This window comes from Lissotriton vulgaris, chromosome 4_1 (genome assembly GCF_964263255.1).
Source record: "Lissotriton vulgaris chromosome 4_1, aLisVul1.2, whole genome shotgun sequence".
Lineage (NCBI taxonomy): Eukaryota > Metazoa > Chordata > Amphibia > Caudata > Salamandridae > Lissotriton > Lissotriton vulgaris.
The window spans coordinates 1,665,609,725-1,665,625,404 of NC_141691.1; positions in this window are offsets into that span (position 1 = coordinate 1,665,609,725).

Sequence of the window (15,680 nt, forward strand, 5' to 3'; positions counted from 1 at the left end):
GTGATTTTAGGAGGAGCTTGAGAGGGGAAGAAGGGTGGCTGGCCAGTCATGCTTTTCCAAGCTAACCTTTGGTATCTGTCCCCATGAGTGTTGGAATCTGGCCCAGCCTTTTGGAGAGTCCATGGGACAGAGTGTTAGGGAGGGTATAGTGTGCTTAAATCAAGGGTGTCCTAGTCTAGGTCACTTGATCGTTGTTCTTCAGTGGTCTGGGATTTGAGCAATTCTTGGAGGGCATCCCAAGTCAAAGCGATGGGTCTCATCTGAAGCCCACGATTTTCCTCCCTGCACAATGCGAGGCTCTCAGTGGATCCCCAGTGTATTACCTCCTTCCAGCAGCTATCTGCCGATAGGGCCCTGAGGGATTACACGCACCTAGTTATTTGACTCTAGGCTAGTACAAAGGCTAGGTCTACAAAACGAGATGGACTTTTGGACTGCTAAGTGTGCGGATATAAGCCCCGCAAATAGTGATCTACTGTGTTTCAGCGAGGGACTCCTGCCAGGTCTATCAGGGCCAAGTGGATTTAGGCCCAGTAGGTCATCAGGGAGAGGCATGACCATAACATATGAAGGTAATCCGCTGGGCCGGTATGGCCTCTTGGGGAACTGTGGGAAATAACTTATGCAGTTTCTGTGGCAAGAATAGGTTCTGTGAAGTAAGGAGAATTGAATTAATTTTAATCAGGAGTTTCGGGATGTCTTGTTAGGATATTCAAGTAGAAAACGTAATTTTTTGTCATGGAGGGCACGGGCAAGATCCTCCTCCCACCGAGTCGTGAGAGGTGTCAGTGAAAGATGATGTGTTAGCAGGCCCTTGTACATCCATTTTACCAAATGCATGCCAGTTCCCATTTTGTTCACTGGCTGAATGAGAGAGTGTGTCTCAGACACCAACCCTATCAGTGTCCAGTGTTTGCGGATGTAAAGAGAAACATTAACATGCATTAAAAAGAGGGAACCCAGCAGCCCGTGAGACTTAGTAAATTCTGGATGGGACATTAGGTTACCATCTGCAGACAGATCCCCCACTGTGTGTATGCTTGCAGCTACACAGGGTCATAAACTAAGAAATCTGAGTGGGCCTAATTGTGTTGGTATCCTTCTCAGGGCTATGTTAGTAGCGTAATGTTGGGGTATTGTTGTGTATTTTAGTGCCTGCTTCCAATATGTGAGTACGTTGTTTAAGAGTAATGGTAAAAATGAAGGGACTGGTACACCCATTAGCAACAATATGTGCAGTGTACCGAGTCAGTTACCATGGAGTATACTTTATTTCAGTCAGATGGAAACCTGCTAACCAATATGATAGCCATTGTGGCAGGCTTGCATAACAGTAGGCTCTATGGTCCTGGGTGCCCACTCCGCCTTCATCTGTTGTCCCAGATTAGGTCTACGAGTAGACTATTACATTGTCAAAAATAAACTATAGGAAGCACCACTTGTAAGTTTATGAAAAAGTATAAAAGGCGGGGGCATCATTATCTTAGAGAGTACCAGTCAACCTTTCATGGAAAGAGGTAAAGTGATAAAGACCGGATCTGTGAGTGGAGAGAGGTGAGTGCTTGTATCAAGTTGCCTTCCAACAGGTCAAAGGTGGATCTATAGATTTGCATGCCAAAGTAGTGAAATGTGTGTTGGGCTCTTGGGATAATTTTTTTTTCGTAACAGTATTTTATCTTCCTACATGTTGTCCTAAATGGAGAATGCATAGGAATTTATTATGGTTGACTTGTAGCCCGGAAATATCAGCAAACTGCTTTAGCAAAGTGGCAAGTGGGGTCAAATTCATAATAAGGTCTTGTATGTATATTATGAGGTCGTCTGTGTATAAGAAGACTACATGCCGTTGTCCTTGTGGTATACACCAGTCATGCGCCCACTGTCTAATACACTGTGCTGGCGATTCTATGGCCAGTACGAACAGGAGTGGGGACAGTGAGCATCCCTGCCTGGTACAGCAAACAATTGGGTAAATGGAGGATTTGTGAGAGCCTGTACATGAACGAGCCATGGGATTGGTGTATAAACGTTTAATCCACTTGATATAAGTCGGGGAATGCCAAATTTAGTCACAGTAGCAAACATATAATCCCAGCCTAGAGTGTCAAATGCCTGCTGGAGATCGAGGAAGAGCCATTCAGCAGCAGGATATTCCCCCTTAGCCACATCCATCACCTGGTAGAATTGTCTAATGTTTAATGAAGTACTGCGGTGTGGTACAAATCCATTTTGATCTGTGTTGGTTAAGTCTGGCAATTAGGGGATCAGTCTTGTCACCAGTGTTAAAACCTAGACTGCAGTGTCAACATTATCGGCGCCATCTTGTTTCCCTTTTGAGCCCATTCATGCGCGTAAGCGGTAGCCATTTTAAAATACCATGGCCTCTCTGCCCATCGCCCACAGCCAGCGCGTCTCTCTATCTCTCGACCTCGCAGGTATCCCCCGCGCGCTGACAGCCCCCGCTCTCACATGCCTTGGGCCATAAACCCCTCTTCAGCGCAACTCTGCCTCGGAACCCCATCCTGTTCCCAGCTCAACACCTCCCTCCATTCCTTTCATGATCCTGGGTCCTTTGATAAAACCCCCCTTTCTTCTATGCCCGATTGTCTTACTCATTCCCAGGCCACCACCTGGCCCTGCGGATGCTGTTTATTGCCCCCCCCCCATACAGTAGGAAGCTTCTCCCATCAAAGGATCCCTGAGTTGATCAAAGCCCCCACCCCATGAGATCCGATCAACCACATACATTCCGTGAATCGGCGGAATGTCCAGCTGCGGAACAATTGTCACCTGTTGTGACCGGGGTGGGGACTTCAACTGTAAATGTGTGTGGGAACGGGCCTGAAGCGGGGATTCCGAGGATGTCCTTTCATACTTCAAAGCATTTGCAAGAATGTACCACATGCAATAAACTGTAATAAAGATCATAAACCTGTGTATAAGAGGCCAGGCCTGAGAGATGCGGTTAGAGCACCTTGAGAAGATACCCTGTTGTCTGATTTGATGTGTTCTGCTCCGTCGGAATAAAACTTCTGTTTCCTGCCTTCCAGTCTCCAGTGCCTGCCTCTTTGTTTGGTAACTTGAGTGGTAATAGAGGCGGTTAACGCCGGGCAACTTTGAAAAGGGTCATCGGCCTTACCTTTTTCCACAATTGGCGTCCCAAACGTGGGGCCCATCAGTGACTCGTGGATCCAGTGGGAGAGGTCCTGACGACAGAGTGAACGACTGCAACGATCGGGAGTGCACCTGCCCGATAGACCCTCGTCTGGCAGCCGATCATCCGAACTTCACTGGTTCCGAACAGACCTCTCTTGAGTGATCTACGGTCCTGACTGGGAACCATCAGGAGTGCCGCGAAGATCACGAAGAATAGAGGACGATCGGGCGCTGGATTCGGAAGACAAGAAACTGTCCATGCGGTCCGGGTAAGGTCGTGTAACGCGACAAAATTGCGAAATGATTGTTTGATTTGGATAATACTAGTATTGAATTGTTGGTTCTTTAGGAGATTCACTGTCTGCAAACGGAGAAACAACAGGCTCTCTCTTTGCAAACAGTGAAGGATAGGTAACGCAGACTTTTGTCCCCGTTGTAATCCGTCGTGCCTATCTTCCTCCCCCACTGATTGATTGTTTGGCCCGAACTGTTGTTCGTGGATTGTTTTCTGGAGATTCTCTGTCTGCAAACAGGGAAGAACAGGTTCTCTCTTTGCAGGTAGTGAAAGGGTAGGTAACGCAGACTTTTGTCCCCGTTGTAACCCGTCGTGCCTACTTATTCTCCCCATTGATTGTTTGATTGACCGAACATTGACTGTTCGATATTGGTTCTTTTGAGGTATTCACCGCCTGCAAACAACGAAGAATAGAAATATTCTGTCTAGTCTTTGCACGCAGTGATAAGATAGGTAGTGCAGACTTTTGTCTCCGTTATAATCCGTCATGCCTATGTTCTCCCCACTGATTGGTAGCCTGTTTAGCCCGGACCGCTTATTAGAGATGAACCATCCAGCTCCACTGGAGGGCACCCCTAATAAGGACATGTTCATGAAGCATGGATTGATCGCTATAGCTTATAGCAAGCTGTGGCATAAATATACGAAGAAGGATCAGAAAAGTCAGTGGCCACTGATAGGATCCTTCGACGAAGATAAAATAAGCGCGCTAGAAACAGCCCTTGGGAAACACAAGACAACGCCCACTATGCTTGATAGTCTCGGCATGTGGCGCAAAGAAACCGAACAGCGTAAAAAGAGAAATGAAAGTAGGTTGGGAAAAGAGCTGCGAAAGGCAGCCCACCTAGCTGCTAAGAAATTAGAAGAAGAGATTAAGGAAAGAGAAGAAGCCAAACAGAAACTAGAGGTAGAGACATCAAGCCAGTGTCCGGTTAGAACACCCTCTACGCTCTATCCTGAATTGCCCTCGAAACAGCGAGCCAACGATGATCTTTTGTTAGGTCCTCCGATCATCTACATGCCCCCTCCATATGCCCCTTCCCAACCCTTAGCACAGCACTCGCTACCCCCAAGCACAGACGAGAGTAGTACCAGAGCTTCGGTCCCCATGGCCTCCGCGCCGGCCGAAACCCTGGTACTAGATACAGCACAAGCGACAGTGTTAGATGACCCAGAGACCCGAAAGGCAGATTCCACAAGAACGAACAGGTTAAGCAAAGATGAGCGAGCAGGGATTGACAAGATAGTGAGGACACTGGTAGAAAGAAAGGAAAGTGAGGAGCACATCACGGATATGTTCAACTCATATGCAGGGAGCCACAGACGGCATTTTGCCGTACGACTGTGTTATCATGCCCTGAATGCGTATGAGGACCGATATCGAGATCGAGACAAAGGTCCCGAGAGCCTAACGACTCTGTATAGAAAGGTCGATATCGGGGATGAGGGCGAGTGTGATGTGACGGATCTCCTTACGCGTACGCTTGAGGTTTTCCGCCACCTCACGAACTGAGCGAGCTAGCACCATGATGCCTATAAGAGAGGCTGCCCCCTACTGGGTTCCTCCATGAGGTCTAGGAACACACGATGACGTCAACCACCAAGATGCAAGAGGGAGGGTAGTGTACAACTGGGTCTACCAGCCATGGGATCGGCAAGATATTCTGACGTTCCGGAAATCTCTGCCCGATTTACGTAAAAACCCCACTGCCTTCTACACTGAATTAGGTACAGCCCTAGGTTCAACGATTATGACCCTGGCTGACATCGACTTGTTTTTCGGGTTATGTCTGCCAGCTGATGTGTGGAAGCAAATCCGGAAAGTCGACCACCTTGAGCTGTTCGGACATACCTGGTCACAACTCGATGGCATAGATAGGCAACGAGAACCTGGACAGAAGCCTTTGAAATCCATTTTAGACCTCCCAGACAAAATTGTACAGAAATTGAAAACCCTGATCCCAGAAAAGAAAGTGGACTGGTCGATAGTAACGGCTTGTCGTCAGAAACCCCAGGAAGACGTATCGGACTACTTCTCCCGGTTTGAAACGGTGTCCTACGATTACAGCGGCCAGGACATGACCACTGCAACCGGACACCATCTGTTTGTCCAGAATTATGTAAAGGGTTTGTCGCCGGAGGTCTCTCAGAAACTGCAGGCCAGTGAGAGTAGTTGGGCGGCCTCCAAACCTGCGGCTATCCTTCAGATGGCCCAATATTACGAGCACCAGAAAAATGAAAACGATAGAGCAACAGAGAAAAAGAAGAAAGACTTAAAAGAGAGGGTAATGATTGTGCAGTTGCAAGGGGTGACTATAGGACGAGAGCAATACAAAGGAAACTACCAGACAAATGTCCCTAGGAACGCACCTCCTAAAGACCGCACCCCAACACCCCACATTGGACGTAGAGACATTAGCGAGGACCAGTGTGCCTTCTGCAAAGGATTCGGTCATTGGAAATCCCAGTGCCCGGTTCTGTTGGAGATGAACAGAAATAGGGACCCCAAGGACGTAGCGGGTGGACCGAGAAATAGAGGACAGCAACGGGGCTCCGCAAATGACACGACTAACGATAGATCAAACAGACCAAATACATTTGACCGACCCCGACAGAACCAGTACCAGCAGTCTGACTGCGACGATGCCCACGACTTCGCATAGGACTGCCAAGGGCAAGGGAGGGATCCAGTCGAGCTCTATGTTGACCAGCAAGGTCCTTATGTCACCGCTAAGGTCCTGGGTACAAAGTCTCCATTTCTGGTAGACACTGGCGCGACACGTAGTGCGTTATCTAAACGACTGATTCCAAGGGCACCCTTGTCTGGCTCACTTGTAACATCGATAGGTTTTGATAGAACGCCCTCCACTAACCCTTTGTCCACACCGATCCCCTTTGACTTAGAGAACAACACAACTGACACGACGTTTTTGCTTTCCGCCAATACTCCTGACGCCATTATGGGACTTGACTTGCTGAAGCATTTCCGAGCGACTATTAGATGTTCCCAAGACGGAGTTCGAGTTTTCCTGTACGACAACCCCATTCTGCTCAGACATTGCCCTTCCCGACGCATGTTTTCTATCACTGACACTGACTCGTCCCTACTTGACACTCTGCCTCCGTATCTGTGGGCCAAGACAGATTGGGATGTAGGACGCATGATGATTGACCCAGTGCACATCACCGTTCGACCGGACGGATATCGCCCGAGGGCGAGAAGGCATTGGTAAAGATTATTCAGTCACTGATAGACACAGGAGTGGTAGAGGAAGTGGTTAGCAACGTTTGCAACAGCCCTATCTTGCCCATCATCAAGAAACAAGGATAGGGAGATGAGAAAGCATACCGCTTCATCATCGACCTTCGAGAGATCAACAAAGTAGTTGTACCCCAGTACCCTGTGGTCTCAGACATCACCACTATCCTGACTTTGATTCCTTCTACTGCCACCACCTTCACTGTCATTGACCTCAAAAACACATTTTTCTCTATCCCCATCCACCCACACAGCCGATATCTCTTCGGCTTCACCCTAAAAGCCCGCTCATATAGATTCTGTCGAGCACCCCAAGGCTACACAGAAAGCCCCAGCATCTACAGTCAGGCCCTCAAGAGACAACTGGATGAGGTCCAGTTACCCGATGGAGTGGTGTTGATACAATACGTCGATGACATCCTTTTGGCGGCCGACACCACTCCACTAGCAGTCACCGCCACCATTCAACTCCTGCACTTCCTTGCGGAAAATGGCCACAAGGTCTCCAAGAAGAAGTTGCAATTCTGCCAACCCCAGGTCACTTACTTAGGCCACCTTTTGTCCAAAGACGGAAGGAAACTTACTCCCGACCGGATCCAAACCATTCTTGAAACCCCTGTCCCTAAGACTCAGAAACAGGTCCGCTCCCTACTAGGCCTCACCTCCTTCTGTCGGCAGTGGTTGCCAAACTTCAGCCTCATTATGAAACCGCTGCTTTCTCTGCTGGCTAAGGATGTCCCCTTCCCACTCCCTTGGACCCCTGAATGCCAATCCTCCTTCATAGAGCTACGAGATGCCCTTTGTTCAGCCCCGGTCCTAGGAACCCCCGACTACACGAAGCCCTTCTCCCTCTATACTCACGAAAGGGAGGGGTGTGCTTTATCTGTCTTGACCCAGTCCATTGGCCCAAAGCAACGACCATGCGCTTACTTCTCTGCCACTCTTGACCCCGTAGCCAGAGCCTTGCCTGCCTGCCTTCGAGCTGTAGCTGCCGCTGCTATCTCTATCCGACAGAGTGAGGGGATCGTGCTCTCGAATTCCCTCACGGTATTAGTACCCCATGCAGTTGACACCCTCCTGAACCAAACTAAGACGCAACACCTGACGAGTGCACGACTGACTGGATATGAACTGACTCTGCTCGCACCCCACATCACCCTGAAAAGATGCACCACACTGAACCCGGCAACTTTGTTGCCCCTACCGGAGAACGATCCAAATGTGTCCCCTGTACATGACTATGTGACCCTCACAGACGAACAGACTAGAAGTAGGGTTGACCTCAGAGACACAGCTTTTCCTGACCCTGACGGAGAGCTGTGGGTGGACGGCTCTTGCATCAAACTCCCCGATGGCACCACTTCAGATGCCTATGCAGTCACCACGGCCCGAACTGTAGTAGAGACAGCCCGCATCACACAACGATCAGCACAGGCAGCAGAACTGATTGCCCTGACACGAGCATGCATCCTAGCAGCAGGAACCACAGCGAACATTTACACCGACAGCCAGTATGCCTTCGGGGTGGTTCACCATTTTGGGCTCCTTTGGAAGGAAAGGGGATTCTTGACCTCACACGGCACCCCCATCTTACATGGAGATCTAGTCTCCGCCCTGATCGAAGCCGTCCTTCTCCCCAAAAGACTTGCGGTCATCAAATGCCAGGCACACAAGAAAGTGACAGACATTATTGGACAGGGAAATGCACTAGCCGACATCACTGCTCGAACCACAGCTGAAAATAGGATGATGACACGCATGTACGTGACCAGGTCCCAAGCAGAGAAATGGACCGACGCTAGGGACACAATTAGGGACATTCAAATGGCTAGCTCATAACACGAATTGACTGAATGGGCACGGGTGGGACTGAAAGACGATGAAGGCTGCTGGCGAACAAAAGACACGAACAAATGGTTGCTACCTGACTCATACCTGATTCCCATACTGACTATGGCAAACTCCCCTGCTCACATAGGATCAGCCCCCATGATTGAACTTGTCTCCAGAGTTTGGCACAACGACAAAATCACAGACTCCGCCAAACGTCTGGTCCAACAATGCTTGATATGCTTGCAACATAACCCCGGGAAAGGAACTGTGGTACCCCGGGGAGGGTTTGGGGTTCCCAATCACCCGTTTGATGTCCTGCAGATGGACTACATCCAACTAGACAGATGCCAAGGCCTGAAATACGTACTTGTTGTGGTGTGTGCATTCAGCAAATGGGTGGAAGCATACCCAACCCGTGATAACACTGCTATGGCCACTGCAAAAGTACTATTAAAAGAATTTTTCCCTCGCTCCGGCCTTTGTCGAATTTTATGGAGCGACAATGGCCCCCACTTTGTAGCCGAAGTTATCCAGCTCATCTTAAAAGGGCTGGGTGTAAAACAGAAGTTCCACGCAGTCTTCCACCCCCAGTCTGCTGGACTTGTTGAGCGACACAATGCCACACTAAAACTAAAACTAGCCAAGATAGTGGCTACCACAGGACTGAAATGGCCAGACGCTTTCCCACTGGCATTGCTATCGATGCGTTCCACCCCCACCAAACACCACTTGACACCTTACGAGGTCGTTTTCGGCCGACCCATGAGCGTCTGGTCTGCACCAAAACCGACTTCCATTCATGACGTCCCGGACGTCCTAATATCTGATTACTTGTATAAATTGACTGAAACTCTGTCTGTCATTCACCAACAGGTGCTGCATGCCATCCCTGACGCTTCCAGGGGTCCCGGACGCAACCTGCAACCCGGGGATTTCGTATTGATAAAGAATTTCCAGCGCGCCAAGAGTCTGGAACCCCGGGGGACGGGCCCCTGGCAAGTCCTACTCACCACCCGAATAGCTCTTCGAGTGGAAGGAAAGCGGACCTGGGTGCATGCGCACCACTGCAAATGGATCCCCCCGACTCTGACGACGACAGAAGATGTGACCGCCCAGGAAGAGCTCCTGAACAAAGACCGACCATCGATGAACTGCTATCCAGACACAGAGACACTCGAACTAGCAAAGATTCCTGACCCCACCGTGCCATCCAAAGAAGGGTATAACCTGCGACGAAAGGAGGGAGTTTCGGCTAAGCAGACCATTGACTAAGTCTTAATTCTCAGATCGGTGGCCTAACACTACAAAGGCTGTCAGGAGAGAAAGCCAGACAAGGTTTTTGGTTTTGCCCGCTACCGAGCTCCCTTGAAAATGATGGAAGCGCCCGATAAGAAGATGATGGAAGCGCCCGATAAGAAGGTGATGGAAGCGCCCGATAAGAAGATGATGGAAGCAACCGGACATCCGAAAATTCGCTACAGAAACCCAAAGACAGACAGAATCCACAGTTCAAAGACAATTGCACTTTTTATCACGATCCTCTTCTGCCTTCTCCTCATGACCACACTCTGGATTGTGGAAGAAAACGCACCCGCTCATGAGACATTCCTGACCACTGCACAGCCTACCACCATGAAGGAACATTATTTGATTTCTCTCTCTCCCCAACTCAGAGAAAGGCGAAAGGAGTTTTGGAACAACTCCTTTGTGCAGCTGCTACACCAGCACAATCTTGCCACCAATGCCACCAACTGCTGGATCTGTGGGCTACTACCCCACGCCACTGGACATTCGATACCCTTCATCCCTTCACCCTTCTCAATTCACGGCTCCTGCCTTGCTTGGCTGATCCTCCTGCAAGAGAGCTATAGGGACAATGCCACCTCCAGCAAAACCATGACGCATTTCTTTCATGAGGTCTGGCGAAACAAAACAAAGACACATTTCTGCCCGCAGACCTCCAACGACTCTATCCACATGGACATCCCTGCCAAAGAACGAATTGAAATGCAGGTGTTCAACAATCGGACCAGACCCACCTTCTCCTACCTTCGGAAGCGAACAGCCGCCACCCTGACTGTGGCCCTATCTGTCATCAACGTCACAGGCCTTATGTGCATAGAAGGGCTTGGGACACAGCTGGTGGGCCGCAGTGCTTGCCGCATCACCAGAACTTTGGATTCCACCGATCCACCTTCCTTTGTATCCTCTCCAAACATGTACTTTGTTTGCGGCGCAAAAGCTTACACCTGGCTCCCCAAAGGCTGGGGGGGCACTTGTTTTATCTCCTTCATCCTTCCTCCGACCTATGTGGCTCTGGCGAATCACCATAGACAAAAACGAGCCAAGGACATTGAACAAGCCGACTCTACAGGAGCACAGTTCCTCGATGCTATGAAGGGACTTGTTCCACTCTGAGGCCCGATGGCAAACAGCCGTGCCATCCGACATTTGACTCAGGCAGTCGAGACAACAATGAAGATCACAGCTGGTATCCTTGCAAACAACACAGCCGAGCTTCAAGCGGTATGCCTGGTGGCTCTCCAGAACCGCCTTGTTCTAGATGTGGTTCTAGCGGATCGTGGTGGAGCATGCCGCATTATTGGGTCCAGCTGCTGTACATATATACCGGACAATTCACCCTCAGTGTACAAGGCCATCGAACATCTCCACAGACTCTCCTCAGAAGTTCACCAGGAGCAGGAAGAATGGTCGCTTGGTGGATGGTTTTGGAGTACTGTTAAGAACTGGGGCTGGAGACTGTTTACCATTATCCTGATTCCTGTGGTTGTAATATGTGGGTTCTGCTTAGGAATTCAATGCCTACCGCCTCTGTGTTCATTATGTGCGAATTGTAGCTGCCCTAAGACTGTGCACTTTGGAAAGGAACGCATGGGAGCACTGTATGATGTCTAGGTTAGGAATCTAATGCAGATAGACATTGAGTAGACAAGCTGGCTAGAGATGTTGAAAAGGGAGGACTGTTAAAACCTAGACTGCAGTGTCAACATTATCGGCGCCATCTTGTTTCCCTTTTGAGCCCATTCAGGCGCGTAAGCGGCAGCCATTTTAAAATACCATGGCCTCTCAGCCCATCGCCCACAGCCAGCGCGTCTCTCTCTCTCTCGACCTCGCAGGTATCCCCCGCGTGCTGACAGCCCCCGCTCTCACATGCCTTGGGCCATAAACCCCTCTTCAGCGCAACTCTGCCTCGGAACCCCATCCTGTTCCCAGCTCAACACCTCCCTCCATTCCTTTCATGATCCTGGGTCCTTTGATAAAACCCCCCTTTCCTCTATGCCCGATTGTCTTACTTGTTCCCAGGCCGCCACCTGGCCCTGCGGATGCTGTTTATTGCACCCCCCCATACAGTAGGAAGCTTCTCCCATCAAAGGATCCCCGAGTTGATCAAAGCCCCCACCCCATGAGATCCGATCAACCACATACATTCCGTGAATCGGCGGAATGTCCAGCTGCGCAACAATCGTCACCTGTTGTGACCGGGGTGGGGACTTCAACTGTAAATGTGTGTGGGAACGGGCCTGAAGCGGGGATTCCGAGGATGTCCTTTCATACTTCAAAGCATTTGCAAGAATGTACCACATGCAATAAACTGTAATAAAGATCATAAACCTGTGTATAAGAGGCCAGGCCTAAGAGATGCGGTTAGAGCACCTCGAGAAGATACCCTGCTGTCTGATTTGATGTGTTCTGCTCCGTCGGAATAAAACTTCTGTTTCCTGCCTTCCAGTCTCCAGCGCCTGCCTCTTTGTTTGGTAACTTGAGTGGTAATAGAGGCGGTTAACGCCGGGCAACTTTGAAAAGGGTCATCGGCCTTACCTTTTTCCACACCAGGACCTTACTCAATATTTTATAATCAGATGGGAGTAGTGACATCAGCGTATACGAGGACATATCGTTTGGGTCACGGGCAGGTTTGAATAGGGACATAACTGGTGGCTGGCACGTAGGTAGCAGAAGGGGGCAAGTCTTCAGTGATGTTTTTAACAATATTTCTAGGTGGAGCAGCAGGTAACGAAGGACGCATAAAACTCGATGGGCAAGCCGTCAAGTCCAGGTTTCTTATTGTGAGGAGCTCAGTTATCACAATGCGAATTTCTTCTTGTGTCAGTGAGGCTTCTAGTTCTGCATGGCGAGACCTTGACACTTGTAGTAGGTGTAGGTTGTCCAGGAAGGCATTATCAGTAGCAGGGGACAGTGGCTGGAGGGGTCATATAAATGTGTGTAATATTCCCTAAATGCCATGTTAATGGGCTCCTGTGTCTGGTATATTGTGCAATCGGGAAGGGGGTTGGGGACAGTTGTGGGCAAATTACATGGGCCAGTAAGGCTCCTGATATGTCGCCTGTGTTTTTTCTGTGCGTATAGTCTAATATCCAAAGGCGTTTGATGAATTCCTCGAATTGAGTGCATCCTTCCTGCAATTCATCTGAGTGAAAGTCATTGCTGGCTGCCATGTGCTCTAGTACTCCCAGTCGTGTCTCGGCTAGTGCTATATTGCAAAAGACACTATATATATAGCTGTCCTGCATATGATCACCTTGAATGCCTCCGTTGTGTGAGTGTGTTTGTTTAGATGTGTGTGCTGTTGAGGTGGTTGGTTTGGCTGTGGTTCTATTGGGTGTGCCTCTGGGTGTTGTAGTGGTTGTGGGTATGCAGGTGCTTGTGGGTGTGCTGGTGCATGTGGGCGTCCTGATGGTTGTGGATGTACTGGTGGTTGTGGTGGTGGTGGTGGTTGTGGTGGAGGTGGTGGTTGTGGTGGGGGTGGGTGTGTTGGTGGTTGTAGTTGTGGTTTTGGTGTGGAGGGGTGCGTGTGGTCTCTATATGTGGGAGAGGTGTCATCCAGCCAGCTGCAACTGAATCACGGCGTTCCCCAGGGCTCTTCCCTCAGCCCAACTCTGTTTAATATCTATATGAGACCTTTGGCTGAGGTGGTTCTTCCCTGGGGAATCCAACTCGTTACCTACGCCGATGACACGCAGCTGGTGGTTTCCTTGGTGAGGAACGATGTTTCAAATCAGGGGATCAACAATCTGACCCCGTGTCTCACCAAGGTTCTGGAATGGATGACCTCCTCCTTTTTAAAGCTAAATGGGGCCAAAACGGACATCATGCTCCTGGGTTACAAAGCCCCAATTCATCTTGACCCTTGGTGGCCTCATTGCCTAGGACCCCCCCCCCAGCACCTAAGACTCATATAAAAAGCCTGGGGATCTGGCTAGATTCCTCCCTAGGATTTCACTACCAGGCAAAAAAGGTAGCCGCAACCTGTTACGGGCTACTGAGAATCTTAAAAAAATTGTTAGACCTTCTGCCATTCGAAGCCAGAAGACTGCTAGTCCAGTCGCTGATTATGTCACGGCTGGATTATGCAAACGCCGTCTATATGGGGGCCCCAGTCGGCACCATAAAAATTCTGCAATCTGTACAGAATTGTGCCGCTCGACTGCTCATGAAAATCCCCAAAAGATGTTCAGCGAAAGCCACACTTCAATCTCTGCACTGGCTATCCATCAAGGGAAGGATTACATTTAAGACCATGTGCCAGGCGCATAAGTCCATCCATGGTGCTGGCCCACCTATTCTGGATCCCCTCTTTCGTCGCCATCAATCAGTGAGATCTCTGAGATCCAACCAGTGGAACTTGCTGGTAGTTCCCAGGATGAAGCTGGCCCGGATGGGTGGCCGCCGGCTTTCTGTGCATGCAGCTAAAGAATGGAATGCACTCCCAGATGTCATCAGGCATGAGTCAAACCACCTTGCTTTCAGGAAGCGCTTAAAGACACACCTTTTCCAATAGTGTCTTTATTTTCCTTTGTCTTACAGCGCTGGGATGCTCAAGAGTAGCCATGCGCTATAGAAGAAGGTATTCATTCATTCATTCATATGTTGCTTGGGTGTGTGCTTGTGTTTCTTGGTGTGTTTATGTGTGGGCGTGCTGCTTGCATGTTCTGGAGTGGGTAGGTGCAAAGAAGAGCATGTGTCTGGAAACTGGGAACTGAGATGGGGAAGGAGCCTGAGTTGAGGCATTAGGTTAGGTTGCTTGGGAATTTTCGTTCAGTGAGGAGGCTAGTCTTGTAAATAACCTTTGCAGGTCAGACAATAATGCCTTGTCTTGCCAGTAGTGCAGTCTGGCTTACAGAGATGCTGCGTAGGTGGTCTATAGCCTCTTCAATCAGCACAGAAGTGGGGCAGGGTTAGTGGGTGAGGTGCCTGCAACAGAGACCCCAGGGGGTGGGTTTGCCCAACTGGGGGGGGTGGGGTGGAGGATGGAAATGGCTCTCTGTGTGGCAGACAAGGATTCAGGTGGAACAGTTGTTGTATGATCCACTGCCACTAGGGACTGGTTGCTTGTGGTGGCCTCCGAAGATAATGTAGACCTAGTGGCCTCCGTGCCAGTACCCTCACAGTCCATGCCACTGTGTGCATCAGTGTCAGTGGTCTCATCAGTCGAAACACAGTGGTTTGCTGCTTCACTGCCTACATGGCCAATTTCTCCTTTGCCTGCTCCTGATGATGAAAAGACGTATACAATAGTGTGTCTTGTATCTGTGTAAATGGTACGGATCATGAACTGTAAACTGAAAACTTTTTCCAAGTTTCAAGATTTCCCCTGCTTCAAGGATCCTAAATGTTGGTTCTTTATTATCAATATCTCATGCATGAAAGGAACATTTTCAGAAACCAATTGGTCACAGTTTTTTAATTTCTCACGATAGCTCCTATATCATTTATGATCATGTATTTTATCCATTTTATTTATCCTTAGGAACTGTTTAACACCTCTTAATGGTTGGGCTTTGTTGTTTATAATAGTAAACTTATGTCACCAAAAAGGATATAACCAAACATACCTTTGCACAGTGTATGTACAAGGCCAAAAACTGCATTATTTTCATTCACAAAAAGTGAAAAATTAATTGATGTGTTTTAGCAAATACTGCATTAATGTACCAATATACGTATAAACTGAAAGCCTGTTTCCTTTGTTTGGGCATTACACAATAGTAACACTTACTTCAAGTAACTAAAATGTTAAAAATATTGTATGGATTCAATACTGAAGTAGCTTATCGATGTACCATGCACTATGTATATACCTATGCAATTGAAGAA